At 37.6% G+C, this 16864-nt stretch overlaps 1 protein-coding gene across 1 annotated transcript in view; it reads left to right on the forward strand.

Annotated features, from left to right (window-relative positions):
- SRPX2 (sushi repeat containing protein X-linked 2) overlaps nt 1-16864 on the forward strand; it is a 151083-nt gene that overhangs the window by 54555 nt on the left and 79664 nt on the right. The gene's annotated exons all lie outside the window — the stretch shown is intronic.

The following is a 16864-nucleotide window of genomic DNA, read 5'->3' on the forward strand; positions in this document are numbered from 1 at the left end:
CATATATATTTATGTGTTAATATGTGTATATACCTATATATTTATGTGTTAATATGTGTATATACATATATATTTATGTGTTAATATGTGTATATACCTATATATTTATGTGTTAATATGTGTATATACCTATATATTTATGTGTTAATATGTGTATATACATATATATTTATGTGTTAATATGTGTATATACCTATATATTTATGTGTTAATATGTGTATATACCTATATATTTATGTGTTAATATGTGTATATACATATATATTTATGTGTTAATATGTGTATATACCTATATATTTATGTGTTAATATGTGTATATACCTATATATTTATGTGTTAATATGTGTATATACCTATATATTTATGTGTTAATATGTGTATATACATATATATTTATGTGTTAATATGTGTATATACATATATATTTATGTGTTAATATGTGTATATACCTATATATTTATGTGTTAATATGTGTATATACATATATATTTATGTGTTGATATGTGTATATACCTATATATTTATGTGTTAATATGTGTATATACCTATATATTTATGTGTTAATATGTGTATATACCTATATATTTATGTGTTAATATGTGTATATACCTATATATTTATGTGTTAATATGTGTATATACATATATATTTATGTGTTAATATGTGTATATACCTATATATTTATGTGTTAATATGTGTATATACCTATATATTTATGTGTTAATATGTGTATATACATATATATTTATGTGTTAATATGTGTATATACCTATATATTTATGTGTTAATATGTGTATATACCTATATATTTATGTGTTAATATGTGTATATACATATATATTTATGTGTTAATATGTGTATATACCTATATATTTATGTGTTAATATGTGTATATACATATATATTTATGTGTTAATATGTGTATATACATATATATTTATGTGTTAATATGTGTATATACCTATATATTTATGTGTTAATATGTGTATATACATATATATTTATGTGTTAATATGTGTATATACATATATATTTATGTGTTAATATGTGTATATACCTATATATTTATGTGTTAATATGTGTATATACCTATATATTTATGTGTTAATATGTGTATATACCTATATATTTATGTGTTAATATGTGTATATACATATATATTTATGTGTTAATATGTGTATATACATATATATTTATGTGTTAATATGTGTATATACCTATATATTTATGTGTTAATATGTGTATATACCTATATATTTATGTGTTAATATGTGTATATACCTATATATTTATGTGTTAATATGTGTATATACCTATATATTTATGTGTTAATATGTGTATATACCTATATATTTATGTGTTAATATGTGTATATACATATATATTTATGTGTTAATATGTGTATATACCTATATATTTATGTGTTAATATGTGTATATACAGTACATATTAACACCTAAATATATAAGTATATAGTCATATGCATATATATTTATATTTGCTGCGCGACTTACCCCTTTTGCTGCGCTAGTTCTCATGCCATGGGGCATATGTATCAAGCTCCGAATGGAGCTTGATGCCTTGTGTTTCTGGCAAGCCTGCAGGCTGGCCAGAAACAGCAGTTATGAAGCAGCGGTCACAAAGACCGCTGCTCCATAACCTGTCCGCCTGCTCTGAGCAGGTGGACAGACATCGCCGGAAATCAACCTGATCGAGTACGATTGGGTTTATTGACACCCTCCTGCTGGTGGCCTATTGGCCGCGAGTCTGCAGGGGGCGGCGTTGCACTAGCAGCTCTTGTGAGCTGCTGGTGCAATGCTGAATACGGCGAGTGTATTGCTCGCCGTATTCAGCGAGGTCTGTCGGACCTGATCCGCACTGTCGGATCAGGTCCAACAGACCTTGATAACTAGAGGCCCATGTCTCAAGGCATGAGAACGAGGCTCCCATTGGAGCCTATGGAAGCGCGCTCTCATGAGTGCAATGCTTCCATGCAATGTGAATGTGGGGTTTTAGTTTACATTGCCCCTCACCTGTAATACCAGTGCACATTTCCACTTATAATATGGCCCCTAGTAGGAAAAAACATATTTTGATTTGTAGATCTGCAATATATTTACTTTATCTTTTTATCTTAATGGTTTTCATTAGCAAATAAGACATAATAAAGCACACATGAACTAAACACTGCATTTAACATGAAATTACAAAATTAATTTGTTTTGAATTTCATGGTTTTTCATATTCATGGCCCCAAAAAGATATATAGATGTAATAGATTGCATGGGGGGAAATAGAAGCTGGGATATCCACAGTATGGAATCAATTACTGAGTTCTAGTGTGACTAGGGTTTCCACCTCAGCCATGTTTTCCTGGACACTTATGAGTTATACATGTTGCAGGGTGCGCAGAGAGGAACATGAACAGTGCTGTTCAATGTCACTATTTTGGTGCTACCCAGGGTTGAAATTCATGTTCCTCCCTGCACACCCTGGAGCATGTGTAACTCATAAGTGTCCAGGAAACCATGGCTGAGGTGGCAACCCTAAGTGTGACCTTTGTAAATCCTTCTAATCCATTTGTAGGGTTAATTACAGATGATAAAGATGAAACAAGTTTAAATAAACAGTGATTAAAATGCATAGTTTTTCTTTTTCTTTTATGGGATATGAAACACAAAATTGTTCTTTCATATCTTAGATAGAGCAAAATATAACAATATTCACCGCTGCTAAAACTACTTAGTTATTGATATAAGTAAATACAACAATTTCTAATTCACAAACTTAATTAGTCTTCCATGAATGAAAGAAAAAAGAGGGAATTTTGTCCTTAACCAGCTTCCGTAGTTACCCATGAGACGCTAGACGCTAACCGATGTCCTACCCGAAACATCTGGGTTCTGATGAGGAGTGACAGGAAAATGAACAATTATACCACAAGCTGATGATATGCTTACTTATGTTTTCAATATTGTACGTGCAATTGAGTGCACTTTTATGTATCATCATTACTAGTGATGTCGCGAATAGTTCGCCGGCGAATAGTTCCCGGCGAACATAGCATGTTCGCGTTCGCCGCGAACGGCGAACATATGCGATGTTAGGTCAGCCCCCTATTTCTCATCATTGAGTAAACTTTGACCCTGTACCTCACAGTCAGAAGACACATTCCAGCCAATCAGCAGCAGACACTCCCTCCCAGACCCTCCCACCTCCTGGACAGCATCCATTTTAGATTCATTCGGAAGCTGCATTCTTAGTGAGAGGAGGGACAGTGTAGCTGCTGCTGATTTAATAGGGAAATCGATAGCTAGGCTAGTGTATTCAGTGTCCACTACAGTCCTGAAGGACTCATCTGATCTCTGCTGTAAGGACAGCACCCCCAAAAAGCGCTTTTTAGGGCTAGAACATCAGTCTGCTTTTTTTTTTTTTTCCTGTGTAATCTAATTGCAGTTGCCTGCCTACCTGCCTGCCTGCCAGCGTATGTGTCAGGCTCACAGCGTATACTGTGCCCACTTGCCCAGTGCCACCACTCATATCTGGTGTAACAGTAGTGTACATTTAAAAAAACAACACTTTTTTGACTGTGAAATAATAGCAGACAGCTGCCAGTACCCAAGATGGCCGCCAATAAGGCAGATTGGGAGGGTTAGAGAGCTGTTTTGGGGGGGATCAGGGAGGCTGGGGGCTAAGGGGGGATGATACACCACAGCATATGTAAATATGCTTAAAAAAAATTAAAAAATTTAAAAACCTTTTATTTTAGTACTGGTAGACTTTCTGCCAGTACTTAAGATGGCGGGGACAATTCTGGGGTGGGGGAGGGAAGGGAGCTGTTTGGGAGGGATCAGGGGGTCTAATGTGTCAGGTGGGAGGCTGATCTCTACACTAAAGCTAAAATTAACCCTGCAAGCTCCCTACAAACTACCTAATTAACCCCTTCACTGCTAGCCATAATTAGGGTTGCAACCTCAGCCATGTTTTCCTGGACACTTATGAGTTACACATGCTGCAGGGTGTGCTGGGAGGAACATGTATTGTGTTTCTGGACAGCACTATTCCTATTCCTCCCTGCACACCCTGCAGCATGTGTAACTTATAAGTGTTCTGTATTTTAAGGGACAGGTGGCAACCCTAGCCATAATACACGTGTGATGCGCAGCAGCATTTAGCGGCCTTCTAATTACCAGAAAGCTACGCCAAAGTCATATATGTCTGCTATTTCTGAACAAAGGGGATCCCAGAGAAGCATTTACAACCATATGTGCCATAATTGCATAAGTTGTTTGTAAATAATTTCTGTGAGAAACCTAAAGTTTGTGAAAAAGTGAACCATTTTTTTTTATTTGATCGCATTTGGCGGTGGAAATGGTGGCATTAAATATACCAAAATGGGCCTAGATCAATACTTTGGGTTGTCTACTACACTACACTTAAGCTAAAATTAACTCTACAAGCTGCCTACATGCTCCCTAATTAACCCCTTCACTGCTGGGCATAAAACATGTGTGGTGCGCAGTGGCATTTAGCAGCCTTCTAATTACCAAAAAGCAACGCCAAAGCCATATAAGTCTGCTATTTCTGAACAAAGGGGATCCCAGAGAAGCATTTACAACCATTTATGCCATAATTGCATAAGTTGGTTGTAAATAATTTCTGTGAGAAACCTAAAGTTTGTGAAAAAGTGAACAATTTTTTTTTATTTGATCGCATTTGGTGGTGAAATGGTGGCATTAAATATACCAAAATGGGCCTAGATCAATACTTTGGGTTGTCTACTACACTACACTTAAGCTAAAATTAACTCTACAAGCTGCCTACATGCTCCCTAATTAACCCCTTCACTGCTGGGCATAAAACACGTGTGGTGCGCAGTGGCATTTAGCAGCCTTCTAATTACCAAAAAGCAACGCCAAAGCCATATAAGTCTGCTATTTCTAAACAAAGGGGATCCCAGAGAAGCATTTACAACCATTTATGCCGTAATTGCATAAGTTGTTTGTAAATAATTTCTGTGAGAAACCTAAAGTTTGTGAAAAAGTGAACAATTTTTTTTTATTTGATCGCATTTGGCGGTGAAATGGTGGCATTAAATATACCAAAATGGGCCTAGATCAATACTTTGGGTTGTCTACTACACTACACTTAAGCTAAAATTAACTCTACAAGCTATAGGAAAAAGAGAAGATGCAGGCACTACTGTGGATAGCTTAAAAACTATAATAGGACAATTATTTAATACTGTTCTCTATCTTGTATAACAGTAATTTTGCCTAATTATAACAGATAAGGATACAAGGCATATGTAACCATGGTACAGCTTCTATAAACTTTGTATTACACATGAATAGAACAATAATTTTCTAATGACACATGATATTGTACATAGATCGCCAACTGTCTCTGTTTCATGACTCACCCATCAAAACACTAACTGATATTGAGTGTAACACTGTTTAAAATAACAACAATAATCTGAGAATTTCGTTCTTTGTTTTTAATCTTTTCAACAGAGACTAGGCGTGACTTGTCTTTGAGGGGTTAACTGAAGTTTATGTCCCAATCAATAGTAATGGACATCAGCTGAATTTTCAGACACCAGTTTTCCCTTTAAAAGGCGAGTCTAGCCTCCTCTCTGCATGTCTATGAATAAGAGTACAGTCCGTACTCGAAACTAGTCAGACAATTTTCTATGTCTATTTTTCTACCCTGCCTTGCCTCTGTCGATTTTTGTACCTTTACTCATGTCTTTAAAGCGGTTGTAGCTGTTTAATTTTTTAATGGCTTTTCAAATAAAGACTCATTGTTTTTAAGCTATCCACAGTAGTGCCTGCATCTTCTCTTTTTCCTATACCTACATAGTGGCTGGGTTTCGCCACTGCTACGGCACTCCGTTGGCTCTCTATGGAAGGACTATACTGAAACCGGCGTCACTTCCGGTTGTCTCGCTGAGCCCGCAGACGCTGCCAGGAACGCCGCACCTAAGTAACTCTACAAGCTCCCTACATGCTCCCTAATTAACCCCTTCACTGCTGGGCATAAAACATGTGTGGTGCGCAGTGGCATTTAGCAGCCTTCTAATTACCAAAAAGCAACGCCAAAGCCATATAAGTCTGCTATAATGGCATGTCTGGCACACAGTGTTGGGGCAAGGGTCCATCTGACCACTGATACCTGGTCTGCAAAGCATGGTCAGGGCAGGTATATCACCTACACTGCGCACTGTGAAGCGGGCGTAACCCTTACACTACCTGATCGATACAACATCATACCTGATGTTTTAAAGCACGTTATTCCAAACAATTTAGGAATGTTAGGTGATGTATGCCCTTTATGGATTAAAACCAGACTCTGCATCAACTATGTAATTTTCCATGGGAGTTTTGCCATGGATACCCCTCCGGCATGCCACAGTCCAGGTGTTAGTTCCCTTGAAACAACTTTTCCATCACTATTGTGGCCAGAAAGAGTCCCCGTGGGTTTTAAAATTTGCCTGCCTATTGAAGTCTATGGCGGTTCGCCCGGTTCGCAAACTTTTGCGGAAATTCGCGTTCGCCGTTCGTGAACCCAAAATTTTATGTTCGCGACATCACTAATCATTACAATTTATACTTTTACTTTTGAATTGGAGGTTTGTTGTTGTTCTTTTGTTCTAGTACCATATATAAGATAGAACATACATTTTAAAACAATTTTCCAATTTACGTCTACTATCCATTTTACTTCATTCTCTTGGTATCCTTTGTTGAAGGAGCAGCAATGCCCTACTGAGAGCTATCTGAATACACCAGTAAGCCAATGACAACAGGTATATATGTGCAGCCACAAATCAGCAGCTGAGCCTACCTAGGTATTATTTTCAACAGAGATTGCCAACAGAACTAAGCAAATCAGATAATAGAAGCAAAATTGGAAAGTTGTTTAAAATTGCATTCTCTGTCTGAATCAGGAAGGAAAAACATTTGGGTTTCATGTCCCTTTAAGATTTTTTCTCAGTCATTTAAGCGAAGCATTTGGCAAAGCAATGTCTGTGTTTAAAACAAACTTTCTAATGGGTAATGAGCAAACCTTACAATCATCTTTATATGCTGTAATAAAATGATCTCATCCCCTTAGGCTGAACATGACATTTTGGAATTCATTGTTAGGTTTTTAAGTTAACTCGATAGTAACATTTTACAGCAAAAAAAACAACATTCTGTGTGTAAATAAAGTTGTTTTAACAATGAGAATTCTGCGTAGAAGAAAACTCAGCTGTGAAATATTAAAGGGACACTGAACCCAAATTTTTTCTTTCCTGATTGACATAGAGCAGGCAATATTAAGCAACTTTCTAATTTACTCCTATTATCAAGTTTTCTTAGTTCTCTTTCTATCTTTATTTGAAAAAGAAGGCATCTAAGCTAAGGAGCCAGCAATTTTGGGGTTCAGAACCATAGACAGCACTTGTTTATTGGTGCTATCCAATCAGCAAGGACAACCCAGGTTGTTCACCAAAGATGGGCCGACATCTAAACTGACATTCTTGCTTTTCAAATAAACATACCAATAGAATGAAGACAAATTGATAAAAGAAGTAAATTAGAAAGCTGCTTAAAATTGCATGCTCTATCTAAATCACAAAAGAAAAAAATTGGGTTCAGTGTCCCTTTAAAGAACTTTTTGTTTGCTTTCAACAATAAAAGGGACAAGAGTGAGATGAAGCACCATGTATTAAAAACAATTTCTGGTTTACTTCTCATATACAATGTACTTCATTCCCATGGAATTTTACTTCGGTAGTTAGGGTGCACTTATATAGGTTTTGTGTGAATACTTTTGATCACTCATGGTAGCTGTATATGCACAATATTTAACATTGTTAAAAGTATTTTTGCAAAACTGCTGCCATATAGTTCTCCAGAGATGTAGATACTCCTGATCATACCTACCTGCTTGTCCTTATATTTTTTTTAATTTATTTGTTATTGAAATGTCTCTTAAGTTATGCTGAGTAAAAAAAACTGCTTCTCTCTGAGTAATCAATGCCAGAATCTCCAATGATGCTACAAAAAAATAATGCAAATTCAAAAATTAAGATCCCTAATAAAATATATTATTATATTTGAATTTGCTGGGGTGAGGGAATTGAATTTAATGTACAGTAAACTATTATATATAATTGTATGTATTATAAATAAACATTTCAACCATAAAAATGTAAGGCTAGTCAGAACTTTATTAACAGAATAAAATAACATCAAATACACTTTAAGGGACAGCAAAGTCAAAAGAAAATGTACCTGATTCAGAGAAATCCAGTTTACTTCTGTCATCTAATTGGCTTCCTTCTCTTTGCATCCTTTGTTTTAAAGCATATACAGATAGTTTCAGGAATCAGGAGCAGCAATTGACTACTGTAAGCTAGCTGGTGCTTGGTGCTGCACATATATATCTCTTGTCATTGGCTCACCCAATGTGTTCAGTTAGTTCCCAGTAGTGTGTGGCTGGGCTTTTCTTTATTTAAAATTAACTTAAAGGGATACTAACTCTAAATTTTTGTTTTCATGATTTGGATAGAGCATGCAATTTTAAGCAACTTATTATAATCAAAGCTTAGGAGCCGGCTTATTTTAGGCCAAGGGGTAAAATAATTGCTTAGTTGGGAATAATATACATGGTAGGATCAAAAGGTGTGATCCAAAAGACCATTGTGCTCAGTCACCTGTAGATTAAGCAGTATTTTTGTGGCAGACAGCTGACAGCACTATTTTGTTCTCAGAGAGATTATAACAGAGCTACACAGTAAATTAATCAAACTGTATAACTTAGTTCTGGAAAATGATAACTTTGATAACTTACTTTCAGCAGGGCTTTCTGTTTTCATATTTATTATTATTATGGGTCACTCTCTTCCCTGCAAACTGTCTGTAAAACTGCGCTAGCCCCAAAGAAGTTTTATTTTGCAGCATAATATGAAGTTGCCATTTTTATATCCTATTTAAAAACAGAGAGCTACTTATCCCAAACATATACCGTATATAGAACACAAAATCAGGTGTGTGTAACACACACACACCAAAGCAGCGCAAAAAACCTGAAAGTTGCCAATTAATTATCATATATTAAAAATAAATAGCAATACCTAATATAAATATGTGGATTCGCAAAATTAAAAATAACAACACAAAGTCCAGTAATATAAATACAAAGAAAGTTCTTTATACTTGTTCCTGAAATATATTAATTGAAATATAGCAAAAGACTCCAGCAGCTCCTCTGGAACAGGTGATTCCACAGACCTTGATTGCAAACACGTTTTTCTCTGAAAGTAGAGAAGAGAAGAGCGCGGACTCAAATGCAGAGTAATAACAATTTAATAATGCACACGAAAAATAGCCACTCACAAGATAAAAGTATAAAATCAGCATATATGTGTAGTAGGCGTCGCTTCAGGCAGGCTGGTCCTACCTCCTCCTTTCTGGGCAGGCCCCACGAATTGAACACCGAGGCAGGAATAGCCAGACAGTAAGGAGCGATTAGCTACGCCTGTCGCCGCTGGCTCCACTGTTTCTTGGTTGTCAGGCGGCCGTGGAAAGATAACCTGCGACTGGGCGGGCTGGGAGAGGCTGGGAAATGAGCCACGGAGAAGGAACTAATAAGAGTGTGTAGCAAATTGTTTGCTTGGAGATACTCCTCACGGACTTACTCTGATAAATCTGGATTTGGCCACACTTGGAAGGCAGTGGAGAGACACGCTTATTCTGACATCTCCGTGATACAGAAGGATGCCGGCATGAGACGATAAGTCTTTGGTTTTATTACATATATGCTGATTTTATACTTTTATCTTGTGAGTGGCCATTTTTCGTGTGCATTATTAAATTGTTATTACTCTGCATTTGAGTCCGCGCTCTTCTCTTCTCTACTTTCAGAGAAAAACGTATATACCGTATATAAATGTCCTGATTCATGGGGTTTTTACTTTATTTTTTAATATAGAAATGTCATTTTTTAATTGATTTCTACTTAAAATTAATTTAAAACATTTTTTTCGGGCCCTATGTCAAGGGCTAAATTGTCTGACCGGTCAGTTCGCCCCTGGTGATTATGTTCTAGTCCGCTTTTAACACATAGGGGCCTATCTATCAAGCTCCAAATGGAGCTTGATGCCCCGTGTTTCTGGTGATCCTGCAGGCTCGCCAGAAACAGCAGTTATGAAGCAGCGGTCACAAAGACCGCTGCTCCATAACCCTGTCCGCCTGCTCTGAGCAGGCAGACAGACATCGCCGTAAATCAACCCGATTAAGTATGATCGGGTTGATTGACACCCCCCTGCTGGCGGCCCATTGGCCGCGAGTCTGCAGGGGGCGGCGTTGCACCAGCAGCTCTTGTGAGCTGCTGGTGCAATGCTGAATACAGTGAGCGTATTGCTCGCCGCATTCAGCGAGGTCTGGCGGACCTGATCCGCACTGTCGGATCAGGTCCGCCAGACTTTCTTAAATAGGGGCCATATTCTCTATAAGCTTCAAGTATTTGTATAACGTCTTTTTAAGGGGAACTCATATTTCAGTTTTTAAAACATTGCCCCTAATACAGAAGCAAGTAAAGATCATTACCAACTGAACAATAACTCTAGATATTAAAAACACATTTTATGATGAAACTGTAACTGAGATTTTTTCCAAATAAAGTAAGACAGCAATAATTTGCATGGTACATTCCCATTGTGAACTGCGCAAGAAAGGTCATATGCAGGTGCCGTTATGGTATTCTAAATAATTGTTCCTGTATAAAATAAGCAGTTTGTGTTGTAATGCAGCTGTGTCTTGCTTTCATCATGCTATTCCAGCATTTCTATAGATTTAAAAAAATCTGCCATATGTAATAGTGTAGATTACAGTTCAACAAAACTGAAAAATCATATGTCATTGTTTGTAACGAGGTCTTACATATAGAACTCAGGGCTTGGGCACGCTCCTGAGCCTACCACAGTGTTCTCTTCTTTAAACAAGCAAAGTTTTAACAAAGGAAAAAATAGAAATAGGTGAATTTGATAACTAAAGTAAATTGGTGAATCATCCTTGTAGTTAAAGGGGTCAAAGGGAGTAATTTGGTAATGGTTAAGTGCAGTTGGGGGTCTCAGAGGGCCTTGCATTTAGACATACGTGTAGTGCTAGCATAAGGGTTTGCAGTAAGCGGGGATTGCTTTTAATTTTTAGGCAGTATAACACTAATAATCATGTAACATAAGGTTCAATGTTATAGCAGAATCTCCCTGATGGGTATTTGCTATGAGCAGAAACTATTTAGTGAGCATAAGAAGTTGTAATCCAAGTATGAGCTGATCACTAAAATGGAGCTGCATCATTTTAGTGTAGTTCATGACCATATATCTGAACATTTCATGGACTAGAAGATAAATGCTATGTGAGGGAGATTTGAAGGTAGAGCGGTGGATGTTCTTTGGTTGGAACTGCAGGTGCACTATGGGTGGGGTTGGGTGGGAAGTGGGCCATGTTGCGCTGGCCATGGGCAGTGATTAGGTGGGTTGTGAATGGGATGTGAATGGAGGCTCTGAGAAGTCTTTGGTTTCCAGTGGCTTCCCCAGAAATGTCATTTTTGGTGGGGCACTTCCATGAGGCTCACCAGTGATTTGTGGGAGGGGCCTCAATGGTATGGTGAGACTGGGCATATCACCGAAATGACCATGGGTGCCATGGACAGGGTGGAGCATGCCACCGCTGGGACATGTCACGGGCTGGACCAGCTGGAGCTGCTACAGTGCCTTGGCAGAATGGTGGTGGGAAGCATTGGGTGAGGCACATAAGGGGCCAGCTATTATGCGGGGAGGGGGGCTAGTGCCCCCTCTGGCCTCCTTTGGCAACACCACTGCTGGTATCACTTTAGAAACTGGGATATTTGCACAGAAGGATTAGTTTCAAGAGGGACAACTGGGCAGAGCTCTTAGAACATGACAATCCTATAATATGCCTGAATCTGAGTCCGTGTGCTCAATTTAGTATAATGTTTGGTTATAAGATTCTTAAATTCAGTGGCACAAAACTTACATTAATGCCAACGTATAAAGGAACATTTTAGAGTAATCTTTTCTCCCCTTTAATAAGTTACCAGTGATCCATTTTACCTACTGGAGAGTAATTGTTTACAAATAGCTGCTTTACCTATATTTTATCATTTGAAATAGCTGTAAATAAAAACTTTTTATTCTTTATAGAAAGGCTATGTAAAACAAGAATCGGCATCAGAAATCAACCCCACAAGAGGGTGGTGGTTATAAGCCATGTCTATTTAAAATGTTATTACATCAGCTGATTGTAATACAATTAACTCTTATTAACTAACTAGACAACACGCCTGCCCAGAGGGCAGTCTAGGTTTAAAAAATACAAACCCCAAGCTAAAGTTTAAAAAATACAAACCCCAAGCTAAAGTTACAAAAAATAAGTAAAATTACAGAAAAAAAAAAATAAAGCTATCCAAAATAAAAAATTTAAGCCTAAACTAATACCCCTATAAAAATAAAAAATCCCCCAAAATGAAAACACCCCCTAATCTAATACTAAACTACCAATAGCCCTTAAAAGGGCCTTTTGTAGGGCATTGCCCCAACTTAAACAGCTCTTTTATTTACAAAAATTACCAATTACCCCCTAACAGTAAAATCCCCCACCCACCAAACCCCCCAAAATAAAAGAACCTAACACTAAAAAAAACTAAACTACCCATTGTCCCTAAAGGGGCATTTGTATGAGCATTGCCATTAAAAGGGCAATCAGCTCCTTTTCAAGCCCAACAAAACCCTAATCTAAAAAAAAAAACACCCAAAAGATTAAAATAAAAAATCCTAAACCTAAGCCCCAAATAGGTACTCACTGTTCCTGAAGTCCAGTGGAGAAGCTCTTCTTCCAGATGGATCCATCATCTTCTATCTTCATCCAGAGTGAAAGCGGCGCAGAGCGGAGGTGCGGAGCTGTATTTTCCAATGCCTGGATCCTCAGCGGCGGTTCTCAACGGTGGTCCTCGACAGTGTTCCTCGGCGGCATGGAGGCTCCTCTTCATCCGATCTCTGTTGTACACTGAAGATTGAATGCAAGGTACCACATTCAATTTGGGGTACCTTGCATTCCTATTGGCTGAAATTTGGAAATCAGCTAATAGGATTAGAGCTACTGAAATCCTATTGGCTGTTCACATCAGCCAAAAGGATTTCAGTAGCTCTCATCCAATTGGCTGATTTCCAAATTTCAGCCAATAGGAATGCAATGTACCCCAATAAATATGGGGTACCTTGCATTCAATCTTCAGTGTGTGATGGACGATCACATGAAGAGAAGCCTCCATGCAGCTGAGGATCGCTGCCACCGAGGACTGCCACCGTTGAGGACCGCCGCTGAGGATCCAGGCATCGGGAACACAGCTCCGCACCTCTGCTCCGCGCCGCCTTCACTCCAGATGAAGATAGAAGATGATGGATCCATCTAGAAGAAGACCTTCTCTGCCAGACTTCAGGAACAGTGAGTACCTATTTGGGGCTTAGGTTTAGGCTTTTTTATTTTAATTTTTGGGGTGTTTTTTTTAGATTCTGTTTTTTTTTGGCTTGAATAAAAGCTGATTTTAAGGGCAGTAAAAGAGCGGAATGCCTTTTTAAGGGCAATGCCCATACAAATGCCCCTTTAGGGGCAATGGGTAGTTTAGTTTTTTTAGTGTTAGGTTTTTTTTATTTTGGGGGGTTAGGTGGGTGGAGGGGTTTTTACAGTTAGGGGGTATTTTTTTAGAGGTAAAAGAGCTGTTTAACTTAGGGCAATGCCTTACAAAAGGCCCTTTTAAGGGCTATTGGTAGTTTAGATTAGGGGTTGTTTTTATTTTGGGGGGGCTTTTTTATTTTCATAGGGATTAGGTTTAATTTTTTTTATTTTTGATCGTTTTGTTTATTTTTTTTCTGTAATGTTAGACTTTTTTTATTTTTTGTAATTTAATGTTAGTTTTTTATTTTAATTGTAATTAAGTAGTAATTGGGGTTAATTTAGGGGGTGTTAGGTTAGGGGGCTTAGTAATTAAATTAGTTATTTGCGTTGTGGGGGGGTTGGCGGTATGGGGGTTAATATATTAATTAGGGTTACTGTGATGTGGCGGTTTAGGGGTTAATAGGTTTATTAGGGTTATTGCGATGTGGGGGTTTGGAGATTTAGGGGTTAATAGGTTAATTAGGTTTATTGCTATGTGGGGCGTTGGCGGTTTAAGAGTTAATAGGTTAAATAGGTTTATTGCAATGTGGGGGTTGGCGGTTTAGGGGTTAATATTTTAATTCCTTTGAGGATGCGTGCGCAACTGGCGACGGACGCGTTACAAATCCGATTATAGTATAGATTTTACATGAACCTCTTTTTCATGCCAAAACATAGATTTAATATGCTTAATTTTTGTTCTTCCATATGCATGCACAATGCCCTATAGATAGTTATGCTATATTTATATATAGAGCAAGTTGAGAGAACCTCAGGAGATGGTTAATTTATTTGCATTAGTTATAAATACAGGTTGTGTGTTTGGAAGGATTGGGTGATCATTAAAGTACGAGTAAAGGGACAATTAAACTAATAGATTGGATAGAGCATTGAATTTTTACAATTACTTCTATTATCAATTTTGCTTAGTTTCTGTGGTATCCTTTGTTAAAGTGTAATCGTAAGTGAGCTCAGGAGTGTGCACGTGTCTTTAGCTATTTGGCATCAGTGTTTACAACATTATTTATAGCATTATTAGACATAGTTGCAAATAAAGCTAACCTAGAATGCTAAAGACATGCACTCACCTATGCCCCTATCAGCCTACGTAGCCAGGATAGCAAATATAATAATAGAAGTAAACTGGAACGTTTAGAATTGCATGTTTTATCTGAATCATGAACATTTAATTTTGTCTTTACTGTCCCTTTAAATCCTGGTTAAGTATAAAATTCAGTTTATTGAATAAACCAAAGCTAGAGATCCACAAGGGATAAGTACAAAACAACCCTCAGTTTGTGCTAGTCCTGGCAGTTTATGACAGATACCTTCTGCTGTTGTTTCCACGCCATGATATCCAGTAGACAGGATAACATGGATAGAACAGACTTGTGTATTTGCAGTTTAATAAAGAAGTCTGGTTCAATCAAGGGGGGTTCTAAATGGCCCTGGTAGAACTGAGAATTGTTTGTCATTACATCTGATGCACCATTATAAGAAGTCCATGTAAAATAAGTAAAATAAATAAGTAAAGCTGTATAAGAAAATAAAAACAGCCCTTCCAATTGTGCTGTTTTTACAACTATAGAGGTTTCACAACTAATTAGGTGCCTCCCGTGATAAAGGAAATGGTATACACTCTATCAACTAAATGTTCTGGCTAGGTAAGTTGCCATTGGAGATGTGGATGACAGCTGTGGATGGCTAGAATCAGCAATGAAAACATAAGCCTTCTACAGAGCTTAGACAGTAGCAGCTATCTTAGCTCGCCACCTACTGGAAGGCCCTGAGAATTGTATTTCTTTTGTTTAGTTGTTTACATTTCATGTATAGAAGTGTAATTAGAAACAGACATTTAGCTAATAATATGTTTAATGTGTATTCCCTGCTGTATAAAACAGAAAATATATAGTAACAAAAAAAGAGTATAAGTCACATTCATTGAGTAATGTATAGTATTACTCTCTCCTTATCAGCAAGAAATATAGTAAACATGCATTTAAACCACTACAAGGCCTTACTGGCATACTTGGCTTTATTTAACAAAAAAACTGGAGTTCAGCTCCTACCCCCCCCCCCCCAAAAAAAAATGAATATATATATATAAATATATATATATATATATATATATATATATATATATATATATATATTTACTAGCTGTTGTGTTGTGATTTGTAAAAAATAGCGAAAACCTCAACCACTCGCAACGATGTGTGCCCTCACATGTGTGCCCTTTCGGGTTGCACACTCGGTGACATGAATGTAAGTTTTTGTTAATTCTCTGTGTTTCTCGTACATCGGCACCAATAAGCTACTGAAATATTATTGGCTGATTTGAACAGCCAATAAGATTTCAGTAGCTCTAATCCTATTGGCTGTTTTCAAAATATCAGCCAATAGGAATGCAAGGTACCCCAAATTGATTGCTGTACCTTGCATTCAATCTTCAGTGTACGACGGACATCAGATGAAGAGGAGCCTGCATGCCGCAGAGGAACGCCGCCAAGGACCACCGCAGAGGACCGCCGTCGTTGAGGACAGCCGCTGAGGATCCACGCATCGGGGAAGACAGCTCCGCACCTCCGCTCTGTGCCGCCTTCGTTCCGGATGAAGATAGAAGATGATGGAGCCGCCTGGAAAAAGACCTTCTACGCCAGACTTCAGGAACGGTGAGTACTTATTTGGGGTTTAGTCTTAGGCTTTTTTTTTATTTTTTGGGGTGGCAGTAAAAGAGCTGAATGCCCTTTTAAGGACAATGCCCATACAAATGCCCCTTTAGGGGCAATGGGTAGTTTAGTTTTTTTTTTTACTGTTAGGTTCTTTTATTTTGGGGGGTTTGGTAGGTGGGAAGCTTTACTGTTAGGGGGTAATTGGCAATGCCCTACAAAAGGCCCTTTTAAGGGCTATTAGTAGTTTATTTTTACTCAATAAAAACAGGTAAACAAAACTTGAGATATTTTATTACTATCCAGAGATTCTTACACGTCTGCAATTTATATTCTGCAACCTCTCAGTATTTTGCCACATAAAAGGAAGAGAACCATAAGCGTATGCAACTCTGTCTTTGCAGTTCAGGGGCCATGTAATCCCTGGTCTTGATTTTAAAAGCGCAGACACAATATTATTGACAA

Source organism: Bombina bombina, chromosome 1, assembly GCF_027579735.1.
Source record: "Bombina bombina isolate aBomBom1 chromosome 1, aBomBom1.pri, whole genome shotgun sequence".
NCBI classification, from domain to species: Eukaryota; Metazoa; Chordata; class Amphibia; order Anura; family Bombinatoridae; genus Bombina; species Bombina bombina.